Source organism: Bufo bufo, chromosome 3 (genome assembly GCF_905171765.1).
Source record: "Bufo bufo chromosome 3, aBufBuf1.1, whole genome shotgun sequence".
Classification (NCBI taxonomy): domain Eukaryota; kingdom Metazoa; phylum Chordata; class Amphibia; order Anura; family Bufonidae; genus Bufo; species Bufo bufo.
In genome coordinates, this window is record NC_053391.1 from 104,686,132 (window position 1) to 104,692,131 (window position 6,000).

The window sequence follows — 6,000 nt, forward strand, 5'->3', positions numbered from 1 at the left end:
CATTCAGTCTTTACAGGGCTCACTATCTCCGTCAGTACCGTAGGCTTTGTATGGAGCAGGAGACAAGAAATCCCCATTCTAGTGATCAGTATGGGTCCCAGTGGGCATTCCCAAAGGAATCATACACATCACTTGTCCTGTGAAGAGGTGATAAGTCCATTATGGAAAGACCCTCTTTAACCATGTAGGTAACCCCAATAATCTTCTTAATCCTTCAGTACTCCTTTAAAGCTGGCCTACATGGCAGCACAGAATATCCATCTTAATATACACTTGCAAGTTTATTATATGGGTGTAAAGCTACTGTAAGTGCATCTATATGTGTGTGTATGTATATGTATATATGAAAGTTTATTATCTGGGTGTAATGCTACTGTAAGTGCATCTATATGTGTGTGTTGTGTGTGTAAATATATATATATATATATATATATATATATAAATATATATATATATGAAGTACGCATGTTAACAAAATATACAAAAGTATATAAAAACATAAATTCTAATTTAAAACAAATCTGAACAGCAGCACACAAGAATTACTTACAGGAACACTGACTGTGCCTCTGAAGGAGATCGTTGATATTGAGCCAGACCCCCTCCCCACTAATATATACTCCATAGATTTGCTTGCACTAAACTTTCTTTTTGAACTTTTTTTTTTAGGTGTGGTCTAACTTGAATAGAGGATAGACAGAGTATCAGCCTAGAGCCCATATCAAGTACAAAAGCAAATTAGATTTCTTTTTTTTTTTGGGGGGGGGGGGGGGGGGGGGGGTCTGGGAGCAGAAAAGGGGTTATGAGCTGACTCTGCTTATTGTTTTGTGTGCACAGAAGAGCTCAGCAAATAACAAAGGTCTCAATGACACATTTGTTTGCCTTGGAGTCAATGAAACAAAACTGCTGATCCTATTGACTGTGGTGTCTGCAGCTTCATTACCTCACTTGTTCAAGAGATTTAGGTAAGTAAACTGACAAGTCACGTGATGCTGTCACTCTGATGTCACAGTGACAGCTAAGTATTCCATATGCGGCAACATAGAAGTCCATACCTTTGTAACATTCACACAGGTACAGTTAGCAATACAACTTCAGAACAAGAGGTTGCTACAACTTATATAATAAATGAATATATATATACAGTTGCAAGAAAAAGTATGTGAACCCTTTGGAATGATATGGATTTCTGCACAAATTGATCATAAAATGTGATCTGATCTTCATCTAAATCACAACAATAGACAATCACAGTCTGCTTAAACTAATAACACATAAATAATGAAATTGTTACCATGTTTTTACTGAACACACCATGTAAACATTCACAGTGCAGGTGGAAAAAGTATGTGAACCCCTAGACTAATGACATCTCCAAGAGCTAATTGGAGTGAGGTGTCAGCCAACTGGAGTCCAATCAATGAGATGAGATTTGAGGTGTTGGTTACAGCTGGCCCTACCCTATAAAAAAAACACACCAGTTCTGGGTTTGCTTTTCACAAGAAGCATTGCCTGATGTGAATGATGCCTCGCACAAAAGAGCTTTCAGAAGACCTACGATTAAGAATTGTTGACTTGCATAAAGCTGGAAAGGGTTATAAAGTATCTCCAAAAGCCTTGCTGTTCATCAGTCCACGGTAAGACAAATTGTCTATAAATGGAGAAAGTTCAGCACTGCTGCTACTCTCCCTAGGAGTGGCCGTCCTGTAAAGATGACTTCGAGAGCACAGTGCAGCCTGCTCAATGAGGTAAAGAAGAATCCTAGAGTGTCAGCTAAAGACTTACAAAAGTCTCTGGCATATGCTAACATCCCTGTTAGCGAATCTACGATATGTAAAACACTAAACAAGAATGTATTTCATGGGAGGATACCACAGAGGAAGCCACTGCTGTCCCAAAAAAAACATTGCTGCACGTTTACAGTTTGCACAAGAGCACTGGATGTTCCACAGCAGTACTGGCAAAATATTCTGTGGACAGATGAAACCAAAGTTGAGTTGTTTGGAAGAAACACACAACACTATGTGTGGAGAAAAAGAGGCACAGCACACCAACATCAAAACCTCATCCCAACTGTGAAGTATGGTGGTGGGGGGCATCATGTTTTGGGCTGCTTTGCTGCGTCAGGGCCTGGACGGATTGCTATCATCGAAGGAAAAATGAATTCCCAAGTTTATCAAGACATTTGCAGGAGAACTTAAGGCCATCTGTCCACCAGCTGAAGCTGAACAGAAGATGGGTGTTGCAACAGGACAACGACCCAAAGCATAGAAGTAAGGCCTCATGCACACGACGGTTGTGTGCATCCTCGTCCGTTCCGTCATTTTTCACAGATTATCGGAGGTCCCATTCATTTCTATGGAGCTGTGAAAAAAAACTGATAGTCCTCCCGTTTTTCTCCGTGTCAGTGATCCGTGATTCCAGTCCGTCCAAAAAATATAACCTGTCCTATTCTTGTCAGTGGAAAACGGAGGGACTGACCCATTCAAGTCAATGGGTCCGTCAAAAAAAAACGGATGCACAACTGGTATGTCATCCGTGTCCGCGTCCGTGTCCGTTTTTTTTCTACAAGACCTTGGTGGCAATAAAATTACACTTTTCATTAACCTTCCTTTTTTTTCCCTGTCAGACAAAAAAAAAGGAAGACACAAGGAAACACAACTGAAGCAAAATCGGACACGGACCACTGAAGCCAAATCACTGACAGTGATGCATGAGGCCTTAATCAACAACAGAATGGCTTAAACAGAAGAAAATACGCCTTCTGGAGTGGCCCAGTCAGAGTCCTGACCTCAACCCGATTGAGATGCTGTGGCATGACCTCAAGAAAGCGATTCACTCTGGACATCCCAAGAATTATTGCTGAACTGAAACCGTTCTGAAAGGAGGAATGGTCAAGAATTACTCCTGACCGTTGTGCACGTCTGATCTGCAACTACAGGAAACGTTTGGTTAAAGTTATTGCTGCCAAAGGAGGTTCAACAAGTTATTAAATCCAAGGGTTCACATACTTTTCCACCTGCACTGTGAATGTTTACATGGTGTGTTCAAAAAAGCATGGTAACATTTAATTCTTTGTGTGTTATTAGTTTAGGCAAACTGTGATTGTCTATTGTTGTGACTTAGGATGAAGATCAGATCACATTTTATGACCAATTTGTACAGAAATCCATATCATTCCAAAGGGTTCATATACTTTTTCTTGCAACTGTATATATATTTTTTCAATAGAAAGATACATATATATTTATATAATAATAATTATATATCATTACACCCACAAACTTAAATGTATTTTATTGGAATTTTACGTGTGAAGTAAAAAGAAAATGATACATGGTTTTCAAAATTTTAATCAACAAAAATCTGAAAAGTGTGGTGTCCATTTGGATTCAGCCACCTGTACTCTGATACCTCGGGGTTCCGCTTGTGAGTTCCGTTTGAAGGCTCTCACAAGCGGCCCCGAACGGATCCGTTCATCCCCAACGCATTCTGAGTGGATGCGGATCCGCTCAGAATGCATCAGTTTGGCACCGTTTGGCCTCCGTTCCGCTCAGCAGGCGGACACCTGAACGCAGCTTGCAGCGTTTTCGTGTCCGCCTGGCCGTGCGTAGCCGAACGGATCCATCCAGACTTACAATGCAAGTCAATGGGGACGGATCCGTTTGACGTTGACACAATATGGTGCAATTGCAAACGGATCCGTCCCCCATTGACTTTCAATGTAAAGTCAGGAGTACCTATTAATATACCATCGATCAGAGTTTTCTCCAATCCGATGGTATATTTAACTTGAAGGGTCCCCATCACCATGGGAACGCCTCTATGTTAAAATATACCATCGGATTTGAGTTAGATCGTAAAACTCAGATCCGACAGTATATTCTAACACAGAGGCGTTCCCATGGTGATGGGGACGCTTCAGGTTAGAATATACTAGAAGAACTGTGTACATGGGAACGCCTCTGTGTTAGAATATACTGTCGGATCTGAGTTTTCACGAAGTGAAAAATCAGATCTGAAAAAAACAGTTATGCAAACGGATCCGTTATGAACGGATGCAAGCGTTTGCATTATAGGAGCGGATCCGTCTGTACAGACACCAGACGGATCCGCTCCTAACGCAAGTGTGAAAGTAGCCTAAAAAAATCCAGTGTGATCTATTGCCTTCAGAAGTCACCTAAGTTTGTAAATAGAGTCCACCTGTGTGTAATTTATTCTCAGTATAACTACAGCTGTTCTGTGAAGGCATCAGAGGTTTGTTAGGCCCCTTTCAAACGAGCGAGTTTTCCGCGTGGGTGCAATGCGTGACGTGAACGCATTGCACCGGCACTGAATTCGGACCCATTCATTTCTATGGGGCTGTGCACACGAGCGGTGATTTTCACGCATCACTTGTGCGTTGCGTGAAAATCGCAGCATGTTCTATATTCTGTGTTTTTTCATGCAATGCAGGCCCCATAGAAGTGAATGGGGCTGCGTGAAAATCGCAAGCATCCGCAAGCAAGTGCGGATACGATGCGATTTTCATGCACGATCGGGATGGGGATCCGATCATTATTATTTTCCCTTATAACATGGTTTTAAGGGAAAATAATAGCATTCTTAATACAGAATGCATAGTACATGCATAGTACAATAGGGCTGGAGGGGTTAAAAAAATAAAAAATAATATAACTCACTTCTGTCTTCTTCTTTGCTGTGCACAGGAAAAGGACCTTTGATGACATCACTGCGCTCATCACATGGTCCGTCACATGATCCATCACCATGGTAAAAAAGATCATGTGATGGACCATGTGATGAGCGCAGTGACGTCATCAAAGGTCCTATTCCTCAAAGATGAAGACAGAAGAGAAGCCGGGCTGCGCAAACAAGTGGATTAAGGTGAGTTAAATTTATTTAATTTTTTTTAACCCCTCCAGCCCTATTGTACTATGCATTCTGTATTAAGAATGCTATTATTTTCCCTTTTAACCATGTTATAAGGGAAAATAATAAAATCTACACAACACCTAACCCAATCCCGAACTTCTGTGAAGAAGTCCGGGTTCGGATCTGGGTACCAAACATGCCGATTTTTCTCACGCGCGTGCCAAACGCATTACAATGTTTTGCACCCGCGCGGAAAAAAAACGCAAACATGGAACGCAATCGCAGTGAAAACTGACTTGTTTTAGTGTCAAAATCTCACCATTTTCCCTGAACGGATCCGGCCCCAGTCCGCAACGCCCGTGTGAAAGGGGCCTTAGAGAACATTAATGATCAAACAGATGTGGAAGACCAAGAAGAATAGCAGAAAGGTCAGAGAAAAAGTTGTGGAGAAGTGTAAATGGTTAGGTTATAAAAATGAAAGGAATATGGAACAACTGCAAACCTGCCAAGACATGGCCATCCACCTAAACTGACAGCCCAGTCAAGGAGAGCACTAATTAGAGAAGCAGCCAAGCATGGTTACTCTAGAGCAGGGATCACAAACCTTCGGCACTCCAGCTGCTGTGAAACTACAACTCCCAGAATTCACACTTACTTGGCTGTTCTTTTAAGGCCTCCTGCACACGAACGTATTTTTTTGCAGTCCGCAAAAACGGGTCCCGTTTTTTCCGTGATCCGTGACCGTTTTTTTCGTCCGTGGGTCTTCCTTGATTTTTGGAGGATCCACGGACATGAAAAAAAAGTCGTTTTGGTGTCCGCCTGGCCGTGCGGAGCCAAACGGATCCGTCCTGAATTACAATGCAAGTCAATGGGGACGGATCCGTTTGACGTTGACACAATATGGTGCCATTTCAAACGGATCCGTCCCCATTGACTTTCAATGTAAAGTCTGGAGTCCCTTTTATACCATCGGATCAGCGTTTTCTCCAATCCGATGGTATATTTTAACTTGAAGCGTCCCCATCACCATGGGAACGCCTCTATGTTAGAATATACTGTCGGATATGAGTTAGATCGTGAAACCTCATTTCCGACAGTATATTCTAACACAGAGGCGTTCCCATG